This window comes from Haliotis asinina, chromosome 12 (genome assembly GCF_037392515.1).
Source record: "Haliotis asinina isolate JCU_RB_2024 chromosome 12, JCU_Hal_asi_v2, whole genome shotgun sequence".
Lineage (NCBI taxonomy): Eukaryota > Metazoa > Mollusca > Gastropoda > Lepetellida > Haliotidae > Haliotis > Haliotis asinina.
In genome coordinates this window covers 21827582-21841578 of record NC_090291.1, presented here as the reverse complement: position 1 = coordinate 21841578, position 13997 = coordinate 21827582, and the positions used below count along the sequence as shown (strand labels likewise).

Sequence of the window (13997 nt, the reverse complement as noted above, 5' to 3'; positions counted from 1 at the left end):
TGTTCTAACTTGTCTATGGACAAGTGAAACAGAACATGTTGCATGTGAAGCTGCCTGACTTTAAGGTTGGTGAATCAGAGGAAATTATGTCCGAAGCACTATCCACTCACACCCAGTCCATGTACAGAAACATGATACAGGCTATCAAGGTGGAGGCTTCAGCCTGCATATCACCTTTCTACATGAGTCATTACAGACATGGCTGTTCTTGGGCTGATTAACACATTCATCCTCACAAATACTGCAGCTTAAAAGATCCTTACATGGGTGGAATACATATAAACTAAGTTTAAGCTAAAGATGACGGCCATAATCCTGCCATTAGTGAAGGAAACTATAAATATATATTTGCACATGCTGACTACATTGTTTCAACAATGTCAAAATACATACATAAAGATATTTATCTGTGTTATAAAGACATACAATGAATACAAATCAATGATAATTCACCCATCACTGCAAGGAACACAAACAGATGACATAACAGGTTCAAGCATCACACAATAATGCCCAAAACAGTATCAGCTGGCATAACAAGAATTTGTTATCCAATAACTTTCATGTTTTATAACAAAACTGTACACAGAACATTGTGAATGAAACTCCTCTCCTAGAACTGACAAACCTTATCATAGCTTGTGTCTTGTGGTCCTCACACAAATCATGCTACTCATTCCTAATGACTTTGTTCCCCATCTAATGGAGCCATCAACACATTTCATTAAAAAATCTACTTTAGAGATCCAAAATATTTTTTTGAAAACTCCAGTAGTTGCCACTTTAAATACAAATTTGATTGCTAAAAGAAATTTATAAATGGTTTTTTACATCTCCTACAAATAATTACCTTCCCAATAACAACACACTGGATTAAGAAAATGTCCCGATGTCCTCGGAATGATACCCATCCATGAACAGTTACGTCAAAGAGAAATCAGACAGCAATGAGATGAAATAAAGCACCACAATCTCCAAGTTCAGGAACATTTTTAAGACTTAACCCTGTTTAATCTCCAACACATGGGAAAGGCAAGAGGACAGCACTATGAGTGGCAGCCAAACACTTAACTTGAAAAACAACTGTGAATGTGGGCCTGAGACGTGTTTTCAAGGGGGATTATGTTTATTTAGCCACAATACTGCCTAAGTTATCCAGCTCCACTTTGGCTTTGCATTTGCTGGCCTAATTCAACAGTGATGTCCAATATCACTTGCTATGTACAGTCACATGTAAAAATATACACATTCAAACACCATCAGTTTACCAGAAGCATGCACTACAGATTTGCCCAGCAACTTTAATGGAATTTTTTGTCAAGTCCAGAACTATCTCAGCATTTTTTCAACAAACATTTAAAACCTGGAAAACCTCTGGAAGAAACCAATTCATCAAAGATCAAAGCATAGAAAGCTGAGTGTGGCATAAATGCATAAATAAAGAAAAATGTATTTCCATGTAAGATTGATGGTCTGTTCTATAACTGGTTCCAGTTACCATATTTCACAGATACAAAGACTGAGTGAGTTTAGTTCTTTTGCCACCTTCAGCAATATGGCAGTAATAGCCCTGCTGCACACTAATGACACTGGACTAGTGGTCTGTTGTGGGCAGGCCTGCAACATCAGTGTATGCTGACATATGATCAAGACACATTGGTCAGCTGGTCTTGCTTACTTGGTAAGATACTTCTTCAATTACATGCCCAAAAACCTCAGCACTTGCAGTTACTTTTCCATTTGTCACATTACCCCAAACCTTTATGATGAGAAATCATGACCTCTCGCAAAGCAGGCCTAACATTCACCTTGGTCTTCATACAAGAAAAGGATCCATGGACACTGTAGCCACTTGGGCAGCAGCACATCAGAGTCCTGTAGATATGACTCATTGTCAGTTAGACAAGCCAGTATCCAAATATCTCAAAGACTGTCCCTCATAACGATACCATTAAACAGATGATCATAAAGACTGTTGTTCACAATGTAATCATGAAATAGATTATTACAAACACTGCCCCTCCAAACTTAAACATTTAACTGATTACAGACTGTCCCTTGAAAGACTGTAATAACTGGACAAAAAGGCTCCTGATAAAGGCAACTCCTCTTTATTCCATGAAGCAAGTAAGAATCCTCAACAACCATTCTGTTACATACGCCAAACATTGGAAACATCAGACATCATGGCGGGAATGTAATTGAACATTTTTTTCTTAAAAGTGTTTGAAGAGACTGTGCCAAGTGTTTCACTGATCTTTAAGTCCAGTGATGGCTGAGTGGAAGCAAGCCAAGTTGACCTTCACCCTAAAGTTCACCTGCAACACCTGTCATCCCTACATAAGTTATATTTATAATAAACCAACCAGGCAAAAACTGGACTCACTATATCCTGCAGTGTTGCCAAATGCTGAAGTAGAGGATCTTCTGTCACTGATGTCCACAAAATGCTCCTTCAAAACATTGTGCATAATTGCTTACACAAACCTAGAGCACCAATGTATATTTTAAGGTAATAATATGACTACCTACAAACTCTCTTTGCCATCTTTGGTATCCCCAAACTAAAGCTGCAGAGCATAATACGTACATGAAATAAACTGAAGACTAACTCCACATCCATGATAAAGAACCGCTGTGTAGCAGTCAGAGTTTGGCTAAGTTTCAAATTAAGTCAAAATTATTCCCAATCTAGCTTGCTCCTAGAAGTAAGATTAGTAGTTTATTTGAAATCACTGTTCAAATATTCTTTTTTTCTAAGCAAAAACCTAGAACTTCTGGACTGGTTCTGTTTGCAGATGTACTTGGTCAACAGTGTTACCTAGGCACATGAGTGTTGTCATGCGATACATAAAACTTCATATCTTTTATTGTCCTGAGAGTTACATCTTATTGAATTTTTTTATCAACTTGGATTACAATCTGTCCATATGGCACACAGATCAAAAAATACTTGGAAACAAACTATTTCAGTGTGATTGTAATCATGAAACTGAAAGTTTATATTTACAAGATCTTCAGAACAGAGTTAGATTTTGGAGAAACAACCCATAGTATACATTCACAGAACAATATATTTTTTGCCTTGAAAGAAACAATTACATTAGGATATAATAGTTATCCTCTTTGTCACATGTTAAACACCATTTTTCATAACACAGACATAAAAAATGCAAACATAACTTGAATATGTATTTGTTTCAAATGTATTTTCAAAACTGCCTTCAATAGATACAATATATACCTTTTTTAAATATGCCTCTTTAGCTTCATGACTCACTGACTTCCTATATTCCTATATTGCAACAAACTTGTAAAACTGATCTTTATCAATTCCCGACAGGCCTAACCTATTCAGAGGGAAAGCAAATATGGTTTCCGCTAAAGCAAATGCAGTAAGTCTCACAGATTCTGTTTGTCAAGTCTAAATGATTGTGTGTTCGATCCCCATTCCTGCACATACCTGAGGGGTGAATATTGTCAGCATAACACCACTCTGACTGGACACTGGTCATTGCCTTAACAGATAGTCAGCATTCCTATGAGGCCCTTCTGCCTGTCCTGCAGGACAGATCAATATGCTCTGCTCAAAAACAAACTTGTATAGTGATCTGCTCACAATTACAATTGCCAGAAAACTCCACCACAGTTGTGAAAACACGCTAAACTCAGTCAACAACTGTTTATCTGTGACTGTGAAGCATTTGAAACAATTTCTAGTTAAATACAATTTCTGCCCTGAGCTATCAGGTTAATGATCAAAAGAAACAGTTTATTGAACATAAAGTGGTCAAATTTCATAAACACTCCAAAATGACTTATGAATTCAAATGATGTTAAATGTCCTCTGAAACACTGTAAAAATAGAGGACATTTTTCACGAACCTATGGCATTTGGGCGAAAAAGTTTCGAAAAAGTTTTCATGGCCATGCTAACATTGAAAGTATTAGAATTTGTATTTTTAGAATTATCAAACAAACAACAAAAAGAGAGAAAACCAGAGGTTGAAGGTTAGAACAGACAACATTTGGCACAAAATTTCTAATTCCCTCTTCAAACCATAAAGTAGCCGCTTGGACCTTAGGGATGACCCTAATGTATTACTTTAAGTTTCAGGGAACTTTTTTCGGCACAAGAGAAAATATATCACAAAGGTGAAAAGCCTGTACAGAGAAAGAGAAAACACTAGAAACAGTGTGAACTCTGCTGATTGGTTCCAACATCGGCATTGGTATTCAGTCCTTATACAGATAACAGAAAAAGCAAAAACAGCTTATTGTCTATTGGTTCAAGGTTTCTGGAAAGAAAATGTTTTTTTTGTAAAACGTGATTCCAAAAATAGATAGATGGCTATGATTAATACTCCATTGTCAAGATTATCACTTCTGTATGATGAACAATGACTATGAGGCCTTTCTATTTCAGACATTTCAGAAAGCTTCATAACAAGTTCATAAACCCAGGTTAGGACTTCAGGGCAGTGTTAATCATTTTTGTGTTCCTTTGAAATTTGTATAAAATGAGCTTGAACAGTTAGTCCAAACAAAAATAGGGAAATATACCATAAAAAAAAAATGTAGGTGATATTGGACTTAGAAGACTGATACAATGCAAATAATGAAGGCAAGGAAGAAGCAGATGATGAGAAATTACGTGAAAATGTGACGCTTTGTTCTATTCCTTTGGAAATGTTTCATATATATGTATAAATATATATTCCTTTTTCTCATATACATAGGCATTGTATAGTGGTATGTTGCACAATGGAATATCCCCTACTTCATGGTATATGATTGAAGAAGACAAATGCAAAGAGGAACACCTCCTATTCTTGCAATATAATACTTTTGACATTTTTCACATAAAAAGTAAGAATACAGTAAGTGAAACTTTTTCAAAATTTTAAAATTTACCTAAAAATCAATGTTTGGTTACTCTCTCTAAAATACATGTATTCTTCAAGCATTGTTCTGCATGTGTGTCTGAAGTGTGTGTTGTTGGCCGTCCTGGTCAAGTGCCCTACACCTCCAAGTGAGATTGTATCAGTTTGCCCTCCCACCATGCCGCCCAGTTGATCTGCTCCATATGAACTCGGCAGCAGACGGCATGTACAGCTGTTTGTTCAACATGATGTTTTACATCTTCTGTTGTTTCTGTCTTCTCCATGATTAAGCATCTTCCTCTGTGGACAAATATTGGCCCATAGTTGACGTCAGTATTTGATAACTTTTTCTAAGGTTTATGTCTATATTATGTTCTCATTAAGGATAAAAAGTTTCAGCAAATTAAAAATATGGAATGATGACAAAGCATTTAACGTGTATTTGTCGGGAGGTCTGCCATGATATATTCAACCAACAATGTTCCAGCTATATGTTGGAGTGAGGCTGTCACAGCAATATGTAATCCATAGGGGAGGACATGCAGGGAGACACATCCTGCACCTGGCATCAAACTCTGTCTGTCAGACATGCACTAACCACTTAACTACTCCCCTTACATACCTCACAGAAGTATTCTTCTAATCTAATATCCTGACAATAGTCCACAAGTCCTTCCTCACAGTTCACAGAAGTTTGACACTATCAGCGACACATTACACCTGGGTTATATATCTGTGCTATTGGGCATGACAGCACCAGAGAAAACAGTTTCTGTTAAATAACAGAGCACAAAAGGTTCATTTTTAATCTTTCCATTCCCTTCCAGCAGAGTACAGTTTGTTGACAGCATTGTATCCAAGCAGCCTGTGACCATGCTGTCTTATTACCACCTAGCTGGCAAAACCTGGCAATGTTGGCTGCTTCTTATTCCATGTAAGTAAGTAGTGTGCATGACTACAACAGATGTCAGAAAAACTCAGTTAGTGACAGACAAAGCATGCACAGAGCAAGATCAGGAGGAGGTGGTCTGTTCTTGAGGCACACATAAAGAGTGACCATATCTTCAGTGACAGAGAAGGCATCTCTAGTGAAAGGCCAGGAGGATAAGAAAATAAGAAAAAATATTTATCTTCCCTGCATTTTCTATATATACAAGTTGCAAAATTTGAAGTATGTTGACCAGTGATTCAAAATGTAAACCTGGCAAATATCAACACTTAACCAAGATGTCAAGCTTGTCATGTATGTTTCTTTAGTTTATTCATGAAAAAATTATGATAATCAGGAAAATCTATATGAATTCAAACTTTCCAGATCTGAAAACATTTTCCACACACTATTAAAAAATCCCTGTACAAGATACAACATTCACATAAACTGTGACCATTTTTTGTCACATGAATCAAATCATCTTACCATGAAGAGCTAAGAAAACATACATGAACAAAACACACTACCTGTCGCTGGTCTGCCATCACTTGAAAGAATTCTGTCTATCCTGCCATGCTCTCCCTTGGTACTGACTACACCACACAACTGTTGCAACCCTCCTCCAACTCGATTACCATAGTTACCCTAATACCACGATCTTGTCGAACATGATAAGCATGTGCTAATAACCTGTGGCACATATCCCTGGATTTCAGTAAGGCAAAATATGTCACTCTATGAAGGAGAGTTTAAGGTGTTACATAACAATATAAGAAACCCATAATGAGTATTCCAAGTTCCAAGTTCAGAATTTTGTTGACGTAACAAACGCTGCTTACAGTAACATGTGCTAGCACGTTCCATGATATTTCATGACATGGACAATGATCTTGTCCAAACTTTTGACCAAGATGCTAGGGACCAACCATTTCCATAGGAGACAAAATGCTTCAAGCCCCAAAAAGCATCAAAATTATTTAACATGCAACATTTCAGAGATCCAAATTCAGGGATCTCTCGAGACCAATATATTTCTGCCCTTCTTTTCAAGCATCACATTATTTTCTGCAAACCGGCTACTCCAACAGGTATTGTATTACCCTGAGACCAATAGTGGCTTCTGCTGATTCCAACAGATTCCAACAAGAGGCAGTACGGTACATACTGCACTGGGACCTATCACAGCTACTACTTAAGGGGGAAGACAGCTCTTCAACAGGCTCCTACCAGGACACATTCGGGGAGGATACGGCTCATGTAAAAGTGCCCGCTTGCTTATTAACTAATTATGTGGGGTTGTGAAGTTCAAACAATCACTTCCTTTTGAAACAAAGATCTATCCTTTTTCCATTGATAAAGTTGACACAAGATAACACAAAAATATAAAGACAGAGAAACATCAAACAGTTTAACACAAATCTCCTCAATTGTGATTTGAAAGAATGGCCAATAACAATCTGAAGATCCATAATAAGATTCCCCTTTAAGAGAAATAAGGGGAAATGAAACAGATAAATGTTTTCAGTAAAAGGTAAAGTCTGTGCAATAACTGCATAATGTTATACTCATCTGCAGAAAGTCATAAAACTATCCCACAGTAAAAACTGCATGGTTTGCATAATTTCTTAAATGTAGTTTCCAAAACAAACACAAGAAAATTGTCTGAAGTGTTAGTTCACAAGATGAAGCAACTTTGCCCACTTTTTACTTGGCCTTCTGATCTGACCCAACACTTGTTTTTTCAAGTTTCTATATACCATGCCAGGTACAGCACTGCCCCCACGATGTCTGCTTGTGACAGAATCAAGTTTCTGCTGAACATTCTCCCTTTCACACAAACCAAAACACTGCACCTCGCTAATGACATAATTGAAAACAATTTGTGTTGGGTCACCAGGTTCAGACAAGCAGCTCACAGCCCCAACAACTGAGTGCAGTGGCGCTGTATTGACGCTACTACCGTCGGTCATTGACATAAGGGTCAATGTGACTCACAGTGATCACTCCCATGGTATTGATATTTTACCCTTGATCCTCTCCCTCATCGTATCTATCCTCTCCCCCAAAACCATTTCTCACCCCTTTCTTGCACTGTCTGAACCTCTTCCATGGAGACAGCCAATGGCAGTGTTGAATGTCAATGTGAGAAGGAATGTACTCAGGTGGATTAAGATTATCTCCTTGTCCCACAGTATGTTAGTATCTCCCCATCCCCTGCCCTAATCTGGCTGATCTACCCCCATTCCAATGACAGTTCAGGGGACTTAGTCCACTTCAAAATGTTTGACTATGACCATGGCTCTCCTTGGAAAGTCTCAGGCAAATTTCAAGATCATTCACAGGTGTGTTTAAAGTGTCTTTGGCAAAGGTACAATTTGTTAGGATCTAAATTCAGGCTGGCAAATACTGCAATATTTTCGTTCCACCTTTAGAGTAAATGCAGCAAAATACAAGTTTTGACCATCATGCTTGAGGCATTCTTGGTGGCGCTAAAGGCAACAGAGTAATCCATGGGTGCTTAGTGTCAGCAGACAAGTCTGAGACACTGGGCTGGGCAGTGCCAGCAACATAACACAGCTGACTCACATTCCAACACATCCTTTTTTTAACAAATCAGTTTACCTAACTCGGTTAAGAAAAACTGAGAAAATATCTGTTTTCTTGGCCACAGAGTTAACTTTACACTCAAATGTTCAAATGTTAGTTTCTTAATTAGATCCTATCTATGTTATATCATTATCGTTTTACCTTACATCAGTAATGGGCCATATAATCAAGTACATCATACTAAGTCAGTCTCATTCACAACAAGATTTCTTAATGTATTTTATCAACATCATTCTTGCGGAATGGAGTAGAAAAGTTTATTACAGACATTAGAAATAAGGAATGACTGCATCAGTTACTGAAAGTATACTTCTGAAATCACATTGTCCTGGATTTTCAATTTATTAAAATTCTTTCTATCACAAATACGCCATATGTATTTTCAGTTTTCCTTGAAGGTACATGATGTAAAATGTAAGACTGACTTTCCTAGTGTTCAGTTTCTAACAGATCAGGTCTTGCCTAGTTGTGTTCTTCATGTGCCAACATGTGCTGTAGGCAAGATGGGTAAACAAAATGATCTGAACACAGATATCACAATCACTGAAAGGGGAAACTACAATATAATGTTAATGCTGTCAAATTCCCACTAGCATTCCAAACAACATTAACACCTATTTCAACAGAATTTCAAAATTTGTCCATGTTATATACAGCTTCAGCCTTCTATGAATGTGACAATGTCTGCACATACTTAAGGTATTGAATTCATGTGCTACAATAAACACCATATCAAATTTCACACATGAGGCCATTCCTTCATGGCACCAGGGATCATCTTATCATTGATCCTCTCACAAGAGGCTGTTCCTTCATCAGATGAGCAAACGGATCTGTGGTCAGGACCATGTGTTAATCCCAGAGTGGACAACCTGATAGTGGTCATCACAACCAGCATCAATGTATGGCACCAATGGTCATAATCTCTCACAACTGGACACTGTGGAATATCGTCCTTGATCAATATATTGGGGAAACTTGAGATAATCATGAAGGGAAGTGGATTTACTGGTGACACTCTCGAGGGAAGGGAACATGCTGTTGATGGTCTATAGAAATACTGGCAGCTCCATGGGTGTATTTTTGTCCAGTTTCACCCTTCATGTTATTATCAACACACGCACATGAGCTGGCCCAGGGCAGTATTTGGCTGTAAGGACTGTGGTTGTGCTGTGCATGTCTGATAGCGAACAGTCTTTGACTCAGACCAACTCCTACTGGTCTATTTCATCAATAGTCTGTACAGTTTCAACTTGAACCTTCATCTCTAGTCTGTACAGTTTCCACTTGAACCTCTCATAACATTCCTTGTCATTTCTAGTCCATGTGAAGAAATCATATTTACTTGCTCAAATAAAATGTTTTATTTCGTAAAGGCAAACTTTCCTTTACAAATGTCATATCTCCCATTATCACAGACATAAGACAGGAATTTTAATGCTAAGAAAAAAGTGAACACATCATGTACACAGTACTGTCTTAACTGGAACAGCATACATGATAGTAGTAAACCCTAATTAAACCCAACAACAGTCAGGCAAGCCAGTTACTGAGGGTCAGACCAACTCCATGGCCACCATGCACAAGTTGAACTCATGGAAGGACAGATTTTATGAAAACTCTAGTTACTGTTGGTGAATGTTTCTTACAATAGGTATTCTATTCTGTACAACTGAGACAATGTGGAATCCTTGTACTTAATGTCACATCACAAAGCTCAATCAAACAGTCTTCTGCCTCATATCCCCTAGCAAGCTGTATTAACAGTCAGACATTGTTTTCACCAAGTGGACTACCCTCAGCACAAGATGGATTGATTACCCCTCTTCTCATCATAAGCTCAAATAAAAACCAGTTTGAGAACATGTTGAGAGCCTCCTGGGAAATAACAGTGTGGATGTGATGGTAAGCTAACATATGCCATGCTTCTCAGTATGAAAAACAACTGGCTGCTGTGTAGTGTTTTAATTCTGCTGTGAACTGATCAATATTTGAGCAATGTACGGGACCAGTGTCACCGATGTGCCTTGGGTTACATTTCTGTCACTACAGCACACACCTTTTTAATCAAATTTAAAATCAACTTTACCTAAAATTGTTTGAAACCTGGTCTGAGTTTAACAGAAGACATCAGCAACACTACCAGGACATTCAAAATATGCAAGTAATGTCATAATCTGTTTTTGTTGGGTCTTTTTATTCCAACAGTATTATGTAAAACGAAGGATTCACAAATTGTGGTAAAAAGGGGAATAAAACTCAGGTCTTTGGTACAAACAAACACTTTGACAATGAGGCTATCCCCTTAGCCTGATCTTTCAGCAGTATTTATCACATACTGGAAGGTGCTGACTGAGCCCTGCTACCACTAACTTTAGTAAGGTCTGTCATGGAGGGAGTGTTAATGTAAAGCAATGTGGATGCCAAGAGCACTATGGTATAAATAGGGTGGTTCAGTCATATCACAGCATTCTGTCAAGATTCTATGGGTGAGTGAGTAAGTTTAGTTCTACGCCGCACTCAGCAATATTCCAGCCATATGGCAGCAGTCTGTAAATAATCGAGTCTGGACCAGACAATCCAGTGACCAACACCATGAGCATCGATCTGTGCAATTGGGAACTGATGACATGTGTCAGCAAAGTCCGCAAGTCTGACCACCTGATCCCGTAAGTCACCTCTTACGACTAGCATAGTCGCAAGATTTTTTTAAAGTCATAAAAAAGTTATTGGATACAAATATGGCTTAAAGTATGAGGTATTTCAAGATAGCCATCATACTGTAGATATGGTTTTGATAATATGAAAACACAGTACTAATCTCTATGCATTAAAGGATGATTGTTCTTGTGTCTACCATGTATCCAAGTACATTGTAAACAGTTCATTAGATTTCTTACAAAATAATCTAAAGACAGTCAAATATGAAATTAAAATGGTTTAATTTTTCAAAACAATCAGTCTCCAGTTCTTAACCAAATTGAAATTGATGAAGTGCTTGTACACATTCCACCCACACACAATAAATTCAGTTTTGAACACTTTATCCCCTGATGATGTGGGGCGTTACTTATCTCTATCTGTAGGTCTGCAATCATCTAGAATTTATCAGTATATGAAAGAATTTCCATATAAAAACATGATGGCTTGAGCTTTAACACTTGTATATGGACACATCACGTCAACAACATGAGTCATCTAATTCAAGGAGAATTCACAGTTCTGGAAATTTTGAAATTCTTTCCATCTGCCAATTCACATGGTGCTAACCCATCTGTTTACAAAGTTGCAGTGTGAAAAAGTCCTCGTCCTGCTAATAATTAGTTAAATCAAGTTCACATCAAACTTTGAACATACACATTGCTTCCAGCGAAGGGGAACAAACACACTAAGACAAACACAAATTTGAAACATTGATCAGCTTAGCAGAAAGCAAGTCAGCAAGAAAATGGACTATAAAATTTTCATGTACATGATGACACATTTGAATTTTTGGAAAAAACATTTTTGGGGCCATTTATTGATAAAAATTACATAAAAAACCTTCATTACAACTCATTTTGTTGACGATATTTTACTGAAGGTAATTAACAATACAGATTAATGAACGAAACTGTTCACCCCTACCGTGGGCATATACAAAATAGTGTATTATGTCGTTTGATTAAATCCACTTTACTTAAGGCGATGTGAAATAAAACCATAGAACTGTAGGCAAACACTTTTTTCATGTTAGTTTGGCCTTTTCTACCCTCCAACAACCAATAATGACCTGCATCATATAACAAAATGTCCCAGCTTAACTCCTCTGATTTGCAAAGTGATTGCTAAGGAATGTCCTGGTACACATTTTAATGTACTTATGAAAATCTACATGAAGCAGTTTGTACGTGGTGAACAAGTGATGGCAGTGGTTATACATGTTTGACATTACTGTTAGACAACATTGTGTTGAAGTTTAAAAAGTCTCTTGAGGTTGGAAACAATTGTAACAGTGTGTTGTGCTGTGCTGAGATATAAGGGTCCCAGGGGTTGGAAACAACTTAAAAATGATGACTGAATCAGGAATATGCAGGGATCAAGCTTTAGCTTTGCCACATTCAAAACTGTTAGTAGTATAGCTTTGCATCAATGTCTCAATGTCAGATACCAATATTTGACCTGTCACTGCCATATCTGAAACAGCACTTCACCATGCATCAAGACTTCAATGATTTGTAACAGGCCTGGTTCAGTTTATGTAAAACAGAACCTATTGGGATTTTATTATAAAGGGAAAAATGAAGTTCATCCAAAATCATCATAAAAGGCTGAAAAGTTGGACCCTTTCCACGGAAAACACTGACCAACCATCTTAACAAGAAACCCACTCCTTACAATGTAGATAGCACAACTGGAAACCATAAATTACTGAAGATACATAAAGCCATTAACTTTTTAATATGTATACTCAAACAACAAAGATGAGGAAAGAGAGTATGTTTACCTCAAGAGCTGTTCCAATCATCACAAATAACTTCAAATTCACAAATTCCTTCCAAGTGTTTTTAGCAGGGTAATAGAGAGTGAAGTGATCAGCATTGCAGTGAACTGGCTATTCTAGACACTAGCACTGAGGACAACTGCTGTTTCTTTTGCCTGCGTTCTGCGCTACTCCGAGAATCAATATTTGCAAGTCTCCTCGTGGAGGCAGTGTTTGCCAACGAAACAGCCAACTCCAGAGATGTCACTCTAATCTCTTTAAGTCCAAGAAGCAGGTTTATACCAGAAGAGTTGTCACCCTGAATTCATCACACACTCAGGACTTATTAAAATGGCCAAAACTTCCTTGCTTGATGATAGTTAATTTATTTTTCTGCATTAATGTTACATGTCTGTTTCCAAATCTTGAAATGTTCATGTCAACAAAGAGATTATCTGATCTTTCACTTGACAGTGAGCATTGAGGAATCAACTTCTTGAGGACAGGTCCATGGCCGCCATATTGAAATGAGTTTGCTTGAATGCCAAATATTATTTGAATACCCATCAGTGCCATGTGAGATGACAACACATTCATGTAACCTGCTGTGACAGCAGTCACAGTACAAAGTCTGACCATGTAGAGCTCTCCTCTACCATAAGTGATAAACCATTCTAGTCTCACCTAAGACACTTCCAAATACAGTATAGAGCATTTATATATTCTCCTTTTAGGGAATTCCCTTTCCATCCCACCATAGCCTCCTGATAAACATCATGATGATGTACCTAGGTCTGCTCAGTGACAAGGCAGAGCAGCCTTACCTCCCCATACGACCAACAACCAGAGAAAGCTTCCAGCAAAGTGGGCGAAAGACAAATCTGACACACCCTCTTAACTAAATATCATAATAGGATAATGAAGTGGTGACCTCACATTCTCAATGTCAGTTTCCAAATGTGCACATTAGTCAATGTTAACATTTACAACAGCACATATGCATGAATGGCAATTCCCCAAACAAAGAAAATTATCACAAGAGATGAAATGGATGATCATTTTGTGTTCCTACAGACACACTAGTCCCTTCAGGCCTAATCACTTGTCACCATCC

At 37.7% G+C, this 13997-nt stretch overlaps 1 protein-coding gene across 3 annotated transcripts in view; it reads right to left on the bottom strand.

Moving 5' to 3' along the window:
- Positions 1-13997, bottom strand: part of LOC137259016 (puratrophin-1-like) — a 166810-nt gene that overhangs the window by 30937 nt on the left and 121876 nt on the right. The gene's annotated exons all lie outside the window — the stretch shown is intronic.